Below are 18,352 nucleotides of genomic sequence, written 5' to 3'. Positions count from 1 at the left end.
GATGAGTACGTCCGGGAGTAAGAGCGAGAGAAAAAAGGGTTTATTCTACATATTTACAGTGGCTACAAATATGGAAGCCCACTACATGGGAGAGCACTTTGAAAGTCTCAGCTCACTACATGTCTGAGTTCATATCAGAACAGGTCAGGACACACCACTGCACGCAAGGTGTCTCCTTATAAAACATCGGTCTTCCCTAGTTGACCCGACTAGGGAATCAGATGACCTTGATGCGGCCAATCAGAAAGGCCGTCTTGTTCGCTGAACTCCGGCTCTAATATTGCACCTTCGAAGCAAGGACGAGGCAATCCGGAAACAGGGGGTTGACGCTCCTTCCACGAAAGTCGGTGACCTGTTTCTTGCCCTCCGACGGTCATCTTGCCAGGGTCGGGAGAATGGCCTTTGCACTAATCCCCACGTCTGACGAAGGGTGGCGGTTGTGGTCGGTCGCTTCTAAGTGAGCGTCTGGACTATTGCTGATGAAAGGGGTGGCATCGGGGGAAGCACCCAACGAATGGGCACTGCCGAGTTGGGGCGCTTGTTTGCCCGTCTCGTCGGTGTCTGGCACTGTCACCGTCTGGACGACGCCCATGAAAGGGCCTGCCTCGATGGGAAACAATCAAAGAATGCGCCCGGCCGATTCGGGACGCAACAGCGTCAATACGCATCACAACTTAGAGAAGCGCTTTTTTGAATATGCGTCCGAGTCGCCGACGGCGACAGAAGGAAAAAAAATCACAGTTTCGCCCCAAATGCGAAGCATCGATTGCGATAGCAAATTAGTGGAGAGCTGTACGAAGTAAGGATAGTAGTTTTATCAGCCGTATAAACTTGCAAACATTCGCTTACTAACTAAATAGACAAGCACAGTGTCATGCACGCACAGGTAAACATGCACACATCGCGTTCGATGACCGCGTGAAGCTCGCTGTGAAAACGCCGGAGTGAGAAAGCGCGCCAGCAACAGCGGGCAAATTGACCTTCGCACTGTCTCTCGTCTCACTTCAACGCGAACTAAACGTCGAAAGCACAGCGCATACGTAGCTGCCGGCAGTCGGCGCATGCACTTTGCCCCCATCGCAGATTGCTTTGAAGATGAGGCCTGCGTGGGCGCGCACTTCGCCCACATCACAGATCGCTTCCAAATTACGGCACCTGCGCGGCCGCGCTGTGAGCAGCAGCCGACGGAGCTGTACGCACTCTCCCGCCCCTCCCTCCCTTTCCGTCGCCTCGCCCACATGCCTCGCGCGCAAAAGAACAACGCGCGCTTCCGGCCTGCCTTCCTCCCTCGCGTGCGCTACATTGAACCGAGATTGCCGGCTCACCCTCGAACGCTTTCACTCGCATACACAGTGTACGGCGCGTGGCGACGATATTATCGCCGTTGGACTTTACACGGCACCTCACGGCGACGCCGACGGCAGAAATGCGCTTAGAGCGTCCATATAATTGCTATCGCAATAAAATAAAGAAGTGAAGGGTGGGATGACAGCAGGCGGCCGGGGCGAAGGCGCCGCCGTAGTAAAAAAAATCACAAGGCGAAAGGGGGGGGGGGGGGAGTATGGCGCCGCCGTAGTTCCGCTCGACGGACACCGGCGCCATGACAAACTTCGGAGCTACTCAGTCCGTAAGGGCAGAGATGTAGTAGGCGCGTTGCTTATAAATGTCATTATCATCATCACCATCAGCCTATATTTTATGTCCACTGCAGGACGAAGGTCTCTCCCTGCGATCCCTAATTACCCCTGTCTTGCGCTAGCGTACTCCAACTTGCGCCTGCAAATTTCCTAACTTCATCATCCCATCTGGTTTTCTGCCGACCTCGACTGCGGTTCCCTTCACTTGGTATCCATTCTGTAAATGGTCCACCGGTTATCCATCCTACGCATTACATGGCCTGCCCAGCTTCATTTCTTCTGCTTAATGTCAACTGCTATCCCCGTTTGTTCTCTGATCCACACCGCTCTCTTCCTGTCTCTTAACGTTAGTCCGAAGATTTTTCGTTCCATTGCTCTTTGTGCGGTTCTTAACTTGTTCTCGAGCTTCTTTGTTAACCTCCAAGTTTCTGCTTATAAATGTATCGTGCTTTTAATTAGCTAAGGCATTTTAAAATTACTGCTTTATTGTTAAATTCGAGGTTCTGACTTACTAATGTTTGAACATGAGCCGGCTGGTTCTTCCGCATATTTTGACAAAAAACAGCCCGTAGACGAAAAAGCGCTCTATTTACGGAAAAAGACGTAATTCCATTCCCATTCCATTCCTCCAAGCGTTGTCGCCATTCCATTCCCATTCCATTTTGGAGTCGCGACAATGTGAAATGATTCCGGAGTCATTCCAATTCCGGAGTGGTAACTCCGCAACACTGACTGACATCCGTTAAGTTCTCCGAGCTCAACCACTTGCTGTCACCTGTCAATCCTGGTGCGCAGGGGCGCGTCGACCGTGACATCGGTCTCGTCAAAACAGTTGATTATCCTCACCTCGTGCGCCACACGTCGAGCTTGTGTCTCCCCCCTGCTTAACTCTCCCCCCCGAAAGTGCAATGGGAGGCTGGCACGGTTCCAGGTAGTTTACCTTGGTCCCGAGCAAAGCTGTTTTGCAGCTCTGGAAGCTCGTTCAGTACAACCCGTCCCCTCCAGCTAAGCCCTTCCAGGCGAGGAGGCAACGCCGGAGGCAAGTCAACCATCGGACAATGAAGCCCTTGGAGCGTCCCCATTGGCCGAATACGACGGCACTTGAACGGGCCCCAACCATTGGAGGAAAATGACGACACCTGAGCTGGCTCGACGATTGGCTGAAAATGACGTGACCCCGAGAGACCGAAGGGGTTAAAAGCGGAGAGAGAGAGAAAAGAGACGTTCTTCTTGCCACGGGCCGCAGCGTCCGATTTGCTGCCTGCCGTCGATGACTTTATGAGTGTTCATTACTTTGTGCTATTGCTGTAAATAACGTAAATAAACCTCCATTTCCCTAAGTTCACCTCAGCGTCCCCCAACTCACGCAACCAACGGGCTCCAAGATCTAATAACTGGGTGGAATCGGTGAGATGGAACCTTGCAGCCAACGGCAAAATCCAATAATGCGCAGGAATGAACGCGGTGGTGAGAGACGCAATGCGGCAATCTGCGAACCAATAAATTTAAGAACAAAATTGTTTTCCTTCAGCCATGTTGATCGCAGTGCGCGGTTACAGCCGCTCGTTGGCGGGAGCGAGTTTTAGTCATGTTCAGATATCATAATCATCAGCCTATATTTATGTCCACTGCAACGCCACGCTACCAGACGAACTGTTTATATCTGCATTGCATTACGCGCGTCACGCAATGCATTCCCGGACCGTCACCATGGGTAGGCCGTGGGTGCAGCGCACGACAGAAGAGGCTGCCATACGCATATATTTATGTTCAGATATTAAAGGGCCCCTAAACCACCTTAGATACTTTTTGAACATTGCAAGTAAACAGGCGCATCGAGTTCAGAATGCCGTCACGATCAACGACGCCAAACGCTGCAGCGCTACGCGCCGCGGGCGCGCCACAAAACCAAAAAAACAATGCCGTCCTCCTCCGCTCGCCTTTCCGGTAACCCCAGCGGTCGTCATGATGTCAGCAGGGGGAATCTGGTGATGTCAACGGCGGAAACGATGTCCACTGGTCGAACAAGAACCTACGACTTCCGGTTTGTCTGCTAGCAGGTACGCGCGCTCCCTGCTCGTCCTCGCCGTGTTGCTCACTTGTGCGAGCTTGCGCATAGCCCGCAACGCAAGTGCCAAATCGCTCGTGTTCCAACACAGTCATGCTTAGCGGTCTCATTAGCTGCGCGAACAGAGTGCGACAGTGTTGGCCTTTCCAGACGTGCGCGCAACACAGGCACGCTTCGCATAACACGCGCCGGCACCGCAGCAACAGCGGGTAGCCGAGAAACGCCGAGTCCACGTCCACGTTACCGGCACGCTAACTCGCCGCACGCCATTTGCCATTCTCGGGCCGCCGTTCGACAGCGGTTTTGTTCGCGAGCGACGATATTTCCTTGCCGTACGTAGAGAGGATGAGACCGGGACTCATTTGTGCGGCAGCCTCACTGCCGCTGATTGCTTGACGGCGCCGATATCGTGGCTATATAGGCCTTTTCCGGTTCCCTTCAAAGCTAAAGCGGACTGCACTTCGAAATTAATTACCGACCCTCAAAAGCCGCAACATTTTATTATCGTTGTTATCGCTCTTCGCAATAATTGTATACAAAGAAGAAAAATACGCTGATATTAGCGGCGCCGTCGGCTACGATGCGAGCACAGCCGAGCCGGTCGTCTCCCGTCGGTAGCCGTGCACTCAGCTGCAGCCGATGTTTTCGTTGCCGGTGGCAGAGGCGCGCAGCTTCGCGGTCGTCGATTGGCCCGTTGATCGTGCGGCGGGCGGGGCACCGGCCGAACTGTCGTCTACTTTGGACACCTCTCGCGCGGCAGACTGGAGGCTGTATCGTCGTCCGCATATGTGCCGCTAGCATGGCTAGCGTGGACGTGCCTTAACCGGAAGTAGGCAGTGTTTTGAAAAGCGCGTTGGCGATGACGTATGTCACGTGACATTTGGAGCAGCAATCGGCGACGAGGAGAGACCCGCCGTAGCGAAGGAAAGAGCGAAATGAGCGAGGGCCGTTTTTCGATCATCAAACGCGTGTAACTCCGCTATTACGGCACCATTTCGAAAAATTCTCGCGGCTACGTGTTCGCTGTAGACTCGTGCACAACTGCAACACCACAACTAAATTTCGACCTCTGGGTGGTTTAGGGGCCCTTTAAGAGGATTTATTTACCGCATGTTGCATGATGTGGCGGTGTTAACCAGGAATCTGCAGCTACAAAAGGGATGTCATGTACTTTTACTGCACAAAAGCTAGAGGAGATTTACGAAAGCGAAGCTTTCTATGTCTCACTGATTCGTCCGTGAGCGCCGAAAACGCACTGCAGGAAAGGCAACTTACACAATGACACAATAAAACAATCTGTGCATCTGCCCACACCATAGAACAACGGCGCGCGACATACGCAACGTAGAACACTACAGTTTACATTAGCAGTTGTACCGATAAGAAAAATGGAGAAAAATGGAAACTGCAACGCCACGCTACGCAGACGAACTGTATATATCTGCATTGCATTACGCGCGTCATGCAATGCATTCCCTGCTGTCACCATGGGTAGGCCGCGGGTGCAGCGCACGGCAGAAGAGGCAGCCATACGCGAACGTAAGCGCGAGCGCGATGGTGCCCGTAAGGCCGATCGCGTGTATCGGCAACGGCAGAGCCTCTGACCGTCTACCACAGCGATCACAAGGCAATATTGTGCACGTGAAGGGTCGTCCATGAAAGTGTGAGTGTGTGATCAACGGCTACATATCTGAAATAAAGGCTATGCAACCGAACGAAATGTATCTTCATTCAACTTCAACGTTCAAAAATACCATCCTAAACAAGCAATCAAATCACACAAGGATGTATACACCCCCTCCCCAACACCCCCTAACACCCCTCCCCAGGAAGATCCCGATACCTCCCTCCCCCCCCCCCCCCAAATAAATTGTTGCGGCGTAGGTCAGCTAACCCTGGATATGCAAAGCGAAAACTTGATTTAGCCTAGTTAAATCTTGGTTTCACTTGGTTTACCTTTGATTACCTTAACCAACGTTGTAGTCCCGCTTCCTGCGTTTCTTCCTCACTCTCCAACGACAGCTTCCCGCGCTTGGCATTCCCGACCCTCTCCAGCGGAGCAGTTCGCCGGGCGATATCCGCGGGGTGGTCAGACGCCGCTTGCCGACGACGGCTCAAAGCCTCCCGCTCCCGCGCAACGCTCACAGAAGACAACACAGCCTCGCTCTTCCATGGCCAAGTTCGCACTGACTAGGCGAGCGCGGCGCTGCTCTTTAAGGGTCCCTGAAACGGTTCGGATAAATTTCGTAGACGCATAGGGCACAGCTACAGTAAAACATTCGCGTCACAAATAAGTGAAGCGTCTCATATTAAGAGATCTACGGACGATTACAAATTATCCTCCTCCCTAGCCATGCATTTCCTCCTCAACTCGTTAGCCGAGTGATCGAGGCTAAGCTCCGTCTTCGCTGGCTCTACGTCATGTTGTGACGTGTTGTCGTCTACTTCCGGTTGTCTTGGAGCCAGCCCGCGAAGGCTCTCCAACCACTCCGCTAGCCGCCCGGCCGTCGAGCCCCAACGAGGGTGATCAAGCAGCGTGCGTTACGAGCGTTCTGTCGCAGTGCCGAGCGTGTCCGGTATTCCGGTAACCACATGTGAGCTCGGTGTTTTGGCGGATAGGCAGAGGCGTAAACTCATAGATCAGCAGTGTGGGAGAGTACTCACTCACACTCACTCACCATAATTTTTTCCAGGAATCGCACTCACTCACGTTCACGCTCACCTCCACTCACAATCGCACTCACTTCCACTCACCCTCACTGACGCTCACTCGCACTCACACTCACCTCCACTCACACTCACTGCCACTCACTCGCACTCACACTCACCTCCACGTGGTCACGCTCACTGACACTCACTCGCACTCGCACTCACCTCCACTCACACTCACTAACACTCACTCGCACTCGCACGCACCTCCACTCACACTCGCAGCACTCTCTCACACTCGCACTCACCTCCACTCACACTCACTGACACTCACTCGCACTCGCACTCACCTCCACTCACACTCACTGGCATTCATTCGCACTCCCACTCCCTGCACTCACACTCACTGACACTCACTCGCACTCACCTCCACTCACACTCACTGGCACTCACTGGCACTCGTACTCACCTGCACTCACCTCCACTCACATCCACTCACACTCACTCGCACTCGTACTCACCTGCACTCACACTCACCACCACTCACACTCACAGGCACTCACTCGTACTCAACTCCACTCACTCGCACTCACCTCCACTCGCACTCGCTGGCACTCACTCGTACTCATCTGCACTCGCACTCACCTGCACTCACACTGACTGGCACTCACTCGCACTCACCTCCACTCACACTCACTGGCACTCACTCGCACTCGCACTCACCTACACTCACACTCACTGGCACTCACTCGCACTCACCTTCACTCACACTCACTGGCACTCACTCGCACTCACCTACACTCACACTCACAGGCACTCACTCGTACTCACCTCCACTCACTCGCACTCACCTCCACTCACACCCACTGGCACTCACTCGCACTCGCACTCACCTGCACTCACACTCACTGGCACTCACTCGCACTCACCTCCACTCCCACCCACTGGCACGCACTCGCACGCACCTCCACTCACACTCACTGGCACTCACTCGCACTCGTACTCACCTGCACTCACACTCACCTCCACTCACACTCACAGGCACTCACTCGTACTCAACTCCACTCACTCGCACTCACCTCCACTTGCACTCGCTGGCACTCACTCGCACTCGTACTCACCTGCACTCGCACTCACCTGCACTCACACTCACTGGCACTCGCACTCGCACTCACCTGCACTCACACTCACTGGCACTCACTCGCACTCGCACTCACCTCCACTCACACTCACCGGCACTCACTCGCACTCGCACTCACCTGCACTCACACTCACTGGCACTCACTCGCACTCGCACTCACCTCCACTCACACTCACAGGCACTCACTCGTACTCACTCGCACTCACTCGCACTCGTAATCACCTGCACTCGTAATCACCTGCACTCACACTCACCTCCACTCACACTCACAGGCACTCACTCGCACTCACCTACACTCACACTCACTGGCACTCACTCGCACTCACCTCCACTCACACTCACCTCCACTCACTCGCACTCACCTCCACTCCCACCCACTGGCACGCACTCGCAAGCACCTCCACTCACACTCACTGGCACTCACTCGCACTCGTACTCACCTGCACTCACACTCACCTCCACTCACACTCACAGGCACTCACTCGTACTCAACTCCACTCACTCGCACTCACCTCCACTCGCACTCGCTGGCACTCACTCGCACTCGTACTCACCTGCACTCGCACTCACCTGCACTCACACTCACTGGCACTCACTCGCACTCACCTCCACTCACAATCACAGGCACTCACTCGTACTCACCTCCACTCACTCGCACTCACCTCCACTCACACTCACTGGCACTCACTCGCACTCGCACTCACCTGCACTCACACTCACTGGCACTCACTCGCACTCGCACTCACCTCCACTCACACTCACAGGCACTCACTCGCACTCGCACTCACCTCCACTCACACTCACAGGCACTCACTCGTACTCACCTCCACTCACTCGCACTCACCTCACTCACACCCACTGGCACTCACTCGCACTCGGCACTCTCCCATGCACTCACACTCACATCGCACTCACTCGTGCTACTCCGCGACTCACCTCCAGCTCACACTCACTGGCACTCACGTCGCACTCAAGTAATCACCTGCACTCACACTCACCTCCACCTCACACTCACATGCACTCACTCGCACTCACCCTACAACTCACACTCACTGGCACTCACATCGCACGCACCTCCACTCACAACTCACTGGCACTCAACTCGCACTCGGATCAACTGCACATCACTCGCACATTCGCACTCACTGGCGCACTCAGCACTCACCTCAACTCACACGCACTGCACTCACTCGTACGTCACCTCCGACTCACGTCGCACCTCACCTCCTCACGACCCACATGGCACTCACCTGCCGTCGCACTCACCTGCACTCACACTTCACTGGCACTCGCACTCGCTACTCACCTCCACTTCAACACTCACGTGGTGGCACTCAACTCGCACTCTTAAATCCACCTGCACTCACACTCACCTCCACTCACACTCACTAGGCACTCACCCGTACGCAACTCCACTCCAATCGCACTCACCTACACTCGCACTCACACTCACTCACCTCACTGCACTCGCACTCGCACTCTCTCACACTCACTCACACTGCACTGGCACTCACACTCGCACTCGTACTCGCACTCACTCACACACTCTCACCACTCACACTCACTCGGCACTCACTCTCACTCACCTCACTCACATCGCACTCACTAATCACCTGGCACTCACCTCCACTCGCACTGGACTCACGCACTCACTCGCACTCTCTCTCACACTCACTGGCACTCCTCGCACTCACGCACTCACTCGTACTCAACCTCACTCACACTCACACTCACTGGCACTCACACGCACGACTCACACTCACACTCACTCGGCACTCACTCGCACTCACTCTCTCACTCACACTCACTGGCACTCACTCGTATCACTCCGACCTCTCACTCGCACTCACTCTCTGCACTCACACTCACGGCACTGGCACTCACACTCGCACTCACCTCACACTCACGGCACTGTACTCGCACTCACTCGCCCCACACTCACACTCACTGGCACTCACTCGTACTCACCTCTCACTAGACCTCCTCCATCACACTCACAACCCACTGGCACTCACGCACTCCACCTGCACTGCAACTCACACTCACCTCCACTCACACTCACACAGCACTCACTCACTCAACACTCACACTCACTCGCACTCGTACTCCACTCACACTCACTGCACTCACTCGCGCTCACACTCAACTCACTGGCACTCACTCGCACTCACACCTCAACTCACACTCACAGGCACTCACTCGTACTCACTCCTCGCACTCACGTCTCACTCACCTCCACTCACCCACTGGCACGCGCACGCACCTCCACTCACACTCACTCGCGTACTCACTCTGCACTCACACTCACCTCCACTCACACTCACAGGCACTCACTCGCACTCCACTCACTCGCACTCACCTCCACCTGCACTCACTCGCACTCACCTGCACTCACACCTCACTCACACTCACTGGCACTCACTCGCACTCACCTCCACTCACAATCACAGGCACTCACTCGTACTCACCTCCACTCACTCGCACTCACCTCCACTCACACTCACTGGCACTCACTCGCACTCGCACTCACCTGCACTCACACTCACTGGCACTCACTCGCACTCGCACTCACCTCAACTCACACTCACAGGCACTCACTCGCACTCGCACTCACCTCAACTCACACTCACAGGCACTCACTCGTACTCACCTCCACTCACTCGCACTCACCTCCACTCACACCCACTGGCACTCACTCGCACTCGCACTCCCCTGCACTCACACTCACTCGCACTCACTCGCACTCGCACTCACCTCCACTCACACTCACTGGCACTCACACGCACTCACTCGCACTCGTAATCACCTGCACTCACACTCACCTCCACTCACACTCACAGGCACTCACTCGCACTCACCTACACTCACACTCACTGGCACTCACTCGCACTCACCTCCACTCACACTCACTGGCACTCATTCGCACTCGTAATCACCTGCACTCACTCGCACTCGCACTCACTCGCACTCGCACTCACCTCAACTCACACTCACAGGCACTCACTCGTACTCACCTCCACTCACTCGCACTCCCCTGCACTCACACTCACTGGCACTCACTCGCACTCACTCGCACTCACTCGCACTCGTAATCACCTGCACTCACACTCACAGGCACTCACTCGCACTCACCTACACTCACACTCACTGGCACTCACTCGCACTCACCTCCACTCACACTCACTGGCACTCACTCGCGCTCACCTGCACTCACACTCACTGGCACTCACTCGCATTCGCACTCACCTCAACTCACACTCACAGGCACTCACTCGTACTCACCTCCACTCACTCGCACTCACCTCCACTCCCACCCACTGGCACGCACTCGCACGCACCTCCACTCACACTCACTGGCACTCACTCGCACTCGTACTCACCTGCACTCACACTCACCTCCACTCACACTCACAGGCACTCACTCGTACTCAACTCCACTCACTCGCACTCACCTCCACTCGCACTCACTCGCTGCACTCCCCTGCACTCACACTCACTCGCACTCACTCGCACTCGCACTACTCACCACACTCACTGTCACTCACTCGCACTCACCTGCACTCGCACTCACTGCACTCACACTCACTGGCACTCACTCGCACTCACCTCCACTCACAATCACCTGCACTCATTCGTACTCACCTCCACTCACTCACACTCACTGGCACTTACTCGCACTCGCACTCACCTGCACTCACACTCACTGGCACTCACTCACTCGCACTCGCACTCACCTCAACTCACACTCACAGGCACTCACTCGTACTCACCTCCACTCACTCGCACTCACCTCCACTCACACCCACTGGCACTCACTCGCACTCACTCGCACTCCCCTCGTAATCACTCCCCACTCACACTCACAGGCACTCACTCGCACTCACCTACACTCACACTCACTGGCACTCACTCGCTCACCTCCACTCACACTCACTGGCACTCACTCGCGCTCACCTGCACTCACACTCACTGGCACTCACTCGCATTCGCACTCACCTCACTCACACTCACTGGCACTCACTCGCACTCACCTCCACTCACTCGCACCGAATCACTCCACTCCCACCCACTGGCACGCACTCACTCGCACTCCACTCACACTCACTGCACTCACTCGCTTCATTTCTCGTACTCACTCTGCACTCACACTCACTCCACTCACTCTCACTCACAGGCACTCACTCATCTGTCGCACTCACACTCCACTCACTCGCACTCACCTCCACTCACACTCGCACTGGCACTCACTCGCACTCGTACACTCACCGCACTCACCTGCACTCACACTCACTGGCACTCACTCGCTCCACTCACCTCCACTCACAATCACCTGCACTCACCTCCACTCACTCACTCACACTCACTGGCACTCTCGCACTCGCACTCACCTGCACTCAACTCACTGGCACTCACTCGCACTCACTCGCACTCACCTCAACACTCACAGGCACTCACTCGTACTCACCTCCACTCACTCGCACTCACCTCCACTCACACCCACTGCACTCACTCGCACTCGCACTCCCCTGCACTCACTCCTCGCACTCACTCGCACTCGCACTCACTCACCTCCACTCCAGCACTCACTGGCACTCACTCGCACTCGTAATCACCTGCACTCACACTCACTGGCACTCACACTCACAGGCACTCACGCGCACTCACCTACACTCACACTCACTGGCACTCACTCGCACTCACCTCCACTCACTCACTGGCACTCACTCGCCTCGTAATCACTCACTCACTCAACTGGCACTCACTCGCACTCGCACTCACCTGCACTCACACTCACAGGCACTCACTCGTACTCACCTCCACTCACTCGCACTCACCTCCACTCACACTCACTGGCACTCACCACTCGCACTCACCTCCACTCACACTCACTGGCACTCACTCGCACTCGCACTCACCTCCACTCACACTCACTGGCACTCACTCGCACTCGTAATCACCTGCACTCACACTCACCTCCACTCACACTCACAGGCACTCACTCGTACTCACCTCCACTCACTCGCACTCACCTCCACTCGCACTTGCTGGCACTCACTCGCACTCGTACTCACCTGCACTCACACTCACTGGCACTCACTCGCACTCACCACTGCACTTCGCACACTCACAGGCACTCACTCGTACTCACTCCACTCACTCGCACTCACCTCCACTCACACTCACTGGCACTCACTCGCACTCGCACTCACCTGCACTCACACTCACAGGCACTCACTCGCACTCACTCGGCACTCACTCGCACTCACACTCACTGGCACTCACCCACTCGTCACCTCCACTCACTCACTCACCTCACCTCCACTCACACTCACCTCACTCACTCACCTGGCACTCACTCGCACTCACCTCCACTCACATTCACCACTCAATCGCACTCGCACTCACGTCGCACTCACACTCACCTCCACTCCACTCACAGCACTCACTGACTCCACCTCCACTCACTCGTCACTCACCTCCACTCACACCCACTGGCACTCACTCGCACTCACCTGCACTCGTACTCACTGGCACTGCACTCGCACTCGCACTCACTCCACTCACGCATCACTCGCTCACTCACTCACTCGCACTCACCTCACTCACTCCCACTGCACTCACTCGCACTCACCTGCACTCCACACTCACTGGCACTCACTCGCACTCGCACTCACCTCCACTCACACTCACTGGCTCACTCACCACTCACTCGCACTCACCTGCCACTCACACTCACTGGCACTCACTCACTCGCACTCACTCACTACTCACACTCACCTCCATTCACTCACACGCACACGCACTGACTTCCACTCACTCACTGGCACTCACTTCCACTCGCACTCACTTTGCACTCACTCGCACTCACTTCCACTCACTCACTCACTTCACACTCACTGCACTCGCACTCGCACTCACCTGCACTCACACTCACAGGCACTCACTCGCAATCGCACTCACCTTCACTCACACTCACTGGCACTCACTCTCACTCACCTGCACTCACACTCACACTCCCTCACACTCACAGGCACTCACTCGCACTCCACTCACTCACCTCCACTCACCTCACTCACTCACTCACTCACTCACTCCCCACTCACCTCACTCACCGCCACTCACACACACCTCGCACTCACTACTCACCTCCACTCACACTCACACTCACTGCACTCACTCTGGCACTCACTTCCACTCCTCCACTCACTCGCACTCACTTCCACTCGCACTGGCACTCACTCACTCGCACTCACTGGCGCACTCACGCTCACTGGCACTCACTCGCACTTCCCTGCACTCACACTCACTGGCACTCACTCGCACTCACACTCCACTCACACTCACTTGCACTGCACTCACTCGCACTCACGCACTCACCTGCACTCACACTCACAGGCACTCACACTCACTGGCACTCACTCTCACTCGCACTCGCTCACTGGCACTCACTCACACTCACTGCACTCACTCACTCACCTGCACTCACACTCACTTGCACTCACACTCACCTGCACTCACACTCACCTCCACTCACACCGGCACTCACTCGTACTCACTCACACCACTCACACTCACTTCCACTCACAGCACTTCACTTCCACTCGGCACTCACTCGCACTCACTCGTGCACTCACACTCACTGGCACTCACTCGCACTCACTCACCTGCACTCACACTCACTGGCACTCACTCGCACTCACTCCGCACTCACACTCACGCACTCACACTCATCACACTCACACTCACTCACTCACTCGCACTCACTCACCTGCCACTCACACTCACTGGCACTCACTCACGCTCACTCGCACTCACCTGCACTCACACTCACTGGCACTCACACTCACCTGCACTCACTCGGCACTCACTCGCACTCACACTCACTCACACTCACACTCACAGGCACTCACTCGTACTCACTCCACTCACGCACTCACCTCCACTCACACCCCACTGGCACTCACTTCCACTCGCACTCACACTCACTCACTCACTCGCACTCACTCCACTGCACTCACTCGCACTCACTTCCACTCGCACTCGCTGGCACTCACTGCACTCACACTCACTGGCACTCACTCGCACTCGCACTCACCTGCACTCACACTCACAGGCACTCACTCACTCGCACTCACCTGCACTCACCTCACTCACACTCACTGCACTCACTCTCACTCACACTCACTCACTGCACTCACACTCACTGCACTCACTCGCACTCACACTCACAGGCACTCACCTCCACTCACACTGGCACTCACTCTGACTCACTCACCTCCACTCACGCTCACTGGCACTCACCTCACACTCACTCACACTCACCTGCACTCACACTCACCTGCACTCACATTCACCTCCACTCACATTTACCGGCACTCACTCGTACTCACTTCCACTCACACGCACTGACTTCCACTCACAGTCACTGGCACTCACTTCCACTCGCACTCACTGGCACTCACTCGCACTCACTTCCACTCACGCTCACTGGCACTCACTGGCACTCGCACTCACCTGCACTCACACTCACTGGCACTCACTCGCACTCACCTGCACTCACACTCACTGGCACTCACTCTCACTCGCACTCACCTGCACTCACACTCACTGGCACTCACTCTCACTCGCACTCACCTGCACTCACACTCACTCGCACTCACTTGCACTCACACTCACAGGCACTCACTCGCACTCGCACTCACCTGCACTCACACTCACTGGCACTCACCTCCACTCACTCACACTAACCTGCACTCACACTCATCTCCACTCACTCACACTCACCTGCACTCACACTCACCTGCACTCACACTCACCTGCACTCACATTTACCGCCACTCATTCGTACTCACTTCCACTCACACGCACTGACTTCCACTCACGGTCACTGGCACTCACTTCCACTCGCACTCACTTGCACTCACTCGCACTCACTTCCACTCACGCTCACTGGCACTCGCACTCGCACTCACCTGCACTCACACTCACAGGCACTCACTCGCAATCGCACTCACCTGCACTCACACTCACTGGCACTCACCTCCACTCACTCACACTAACCTGCACTCACACTCACCTCCACTCACTCACACTCACCTGCACTCACACTCACCTGCACTCACACTCACCTCCACTCACATTTACCGCCACTCATTCGTACTCACTTCCACTCACACGCACTGACTTCCACTCACAGTCACTGGCACTCACTTCCACTCGCACTCACTTGCACTCACTCGCACTCACTTCCACTCACGCTTACTGGCACTCGCACTCGCACTCACCTGCACTCACACTCACAGGCACTCACTCGCACTCGCACTCACCTGCACTCACTCCACTCTCACTGCACTCCCTGCACTCACTCACTGCCTCACTGCACTCACCTGCACTCGCACTCACCTGCACTCACACTCACTGGCACTCACTCGCACTACACTCACAGGCACTCGCACTCGCACTCACCTGCACTCACACTCACTGGCACTCACTCTCACTCGCACTCACCTCCACTCACGCTCACTGGCACTCACTCACACTCACTGGCACTCACCTCCACTCACCCACACTCACCTGCACTCACACTCACTTGCACTCACACTCACCTGCACTCACACTCACCTCCACTCACATTTACCGGCACTCACTCGTACTCACTTCCACTCACACGCACTGACTTCCACTCACAGTCACTGGCACTCACTTCCACTCGCACTCACTGGCACTCACTCGCACTCACTTCCACTCACGCTCACTGGCACTCACTCGCACTCGCACTCACCTGCACTCACACTCACTGGCACTCACTCGCACTCGCACTCACCTGCACTCACACTCACTGGCACTCACTCGCACTCGCACTCACCTGCACTCACACTCACTGGCACTCACTCTCACTCGCACTCACCTGCACTCACACTCACTGGCACTCACTTGCACTCACACTCACAGGCACTCACTCGCACTCGCACTCACCTGCACTCACACTCACTGGCACTCACTCTCACTCACACTCACCTCCACTCACGCTCACTGGCACTCACCTCCACTCACTCACACTCACCTGCACTCACACTCACCTGCACTCACATTCACCTCCACTCACATTTACCGGCACTCACTCGTACTCACTTCCACTCACACGCACTGACTTCCACTCACAGTCACTGGCACTCACTTCCACTCGCACTCACTGGCACTCACTCGCACTCACTTCCACTCACGCTCACTGGCACTCACTCGCACTCGCACTCACCTGCACTCACACTCACTGGCACTCACTCGCACTCGCACTCACCTGCACTCACACTCACTGGCACTCACTCTCACTCGCACTCACCTGCACTCACACTCACTGGCACTCACTCTCACTCGCACTCACCTGCACTCACACTCACTCGGCACTCACTTGCACTCACACTCACAGGCACTCACTCGCACTCGCACTCACCTGCACTCACACTCACTGGCACTCACTCTCACTCACCTCCACTCACGCTCACTGGCACTCACCTCCACTCACTCACACTCACCTGCACTCACACTCACCTGCACTCACATTTACCGGCACTCACTCGTACTCACTTCCACTCACACGCACTGACTTCCACTCACAGTCACTGGCACTCACTTCCACTCGCACTCACTGGCACTCACTCGCACTCACTTCCACTCACGCTCACTGGCACTCACTCGCACTCGCACTCACCTGCACTCACACTCACTGGCACTCACTCTCACTCGCACTCACCTGCACTCACACTCACTGGCACTCACTCGCACTCACACTCACTCGCACTCACGCCTTTGAATTGAGTGCGAGTGAGTGTGACTGAGTGCTCTCATGAGTGAGTGCGCCGACCTATGTGCGAATGTCTTTTTGGAACACTGTATGGGAAGGATAAAATATATTGTCACTTATTTCATCATGTAGCCAAGTCTCATTTAAGACAGTAACGTGAGGATTATGCTTCAGTAATAAAATTTCCAACACATCAGTTTTATTTTTAATACTGCGGGCATTAACATTAATCAGTCTTAGCTGCTTATGTGGCCCTTGGGACGCACATCAATCTTGAGAATTCTAGGAATTGCTTAGCTCGTTCGTTTTGTGAGTCCGAAATGAGATCTGGGGAATTTGTACGTGTCTGTTTAGGCATTCATCACAATAAAAGATACCCCTGCCAATCTTAAGCTAATCATGGATCAATGAAGCTATTTTTTTAAGCAGCCTGTCTTCTTAACAGCTGTCCCAGAGGAGTTTTCTTTTTAACAGTGTGGATAGGGAATTATCGTTCTCAATGCAGATGTCAGACCCTTTGAGTTTCTTGCAGTTTGCAAAAATTGCCTTCTTTTCACTGGAATCCTGAAGGTGAATTATGAGCGATCGGTTTCCTTTGTTTTTTTTTCTTAGCCTATGTATTCAATCAATAGACTCACAAGAAATTAGACTCACGTGGCCCAATTTTGGGGGTGGGCTAAGTCAACTTTAGCAGTGAGCCAGGTTGGTGTTGAACGTGGATCACCTCAATTCTCGAATTGGTCAAAGTCAATTTTGGGAGTAAGCCAGGTCAGTTTTGAACGTGCGTCAACTCAATTTCCAAATTGGGCAAAGTAAATTTTTTGTATGTTGGCCACGGCGTCCGTCAGACGCCGTGGCTATTCAACGTGGGATTTCGCAGTGCGAGTCGCAGCAGGTCCAGCGCCAGGAACGTGCCGTCATCACTTGGTCACGTGGGTTTTGGTACAATCGAATGTTAACGCCAGACACTCGCTGGATTTTCCGCTTCATGGGGCATATAATTCTTTCGTATTAATAAATGACACTGATAAATTTGACGAACAGCGGAAGCAATG

At 54.9% G+C, this 18,352-nt stretch overlaps 1 long non-coding RNA gene across 3 annotated transcripts; it reads right to left on the bottom strand.

The window, feature by feature from the left end:
* Positions 1–6,992: 6,992 nt before the first annotated feature.
* On the bottom strand, positions 6,993–16,794 carry LOC125941928 (uncharacterized). Of its 3 annotated transcripts, none has more exons than XR_007464683.1 (3): positions 16,752–16,794; positions 7,420–7,475; positions 6,993–7,077 (listed from the first exon to the last, which is right to left on the bottom strand). It is a non-coding gene; the product is annotated as an uncharacterized LOC125941928 (long non-coding RNA). The 3 variants fall into 3 exon arrangements; XR_007464682.1 differs by lacking the exon at positions 16,752–16,794 and adding an exon at positions 16,278–16,405; XR_007464684.1 differs by lacking the exon at positions 16,752–16,794 and adding an exon at positions 16,320–16,362.
* Between the last annotated feature and the right edge of the window lie 1,558 nt (positions 16,795–18,352).

Source organism: Dermacentor silvarum, unplaced genomic scaffold (genome assembly GCF_013339745.2).
Source record: "Dermacentor silvarum isolate Dsil-2018 unplaced genomic scaffold, BIME_Dsil_1.4 Seq637, whole genome shotgun sequence".
Taxonomy (NCBI): domain Eukaryota; kingdom Metazoa; phylum Arthropoda; class Arachnida; order Ixodida; family Ixodidae; genus Dermacentor; species Dermacentor silvarum.
Note: the sequence above shows the minus strand (reverse complement) of the source record. Positions and strands in the feature narration are given on the sequence as shown.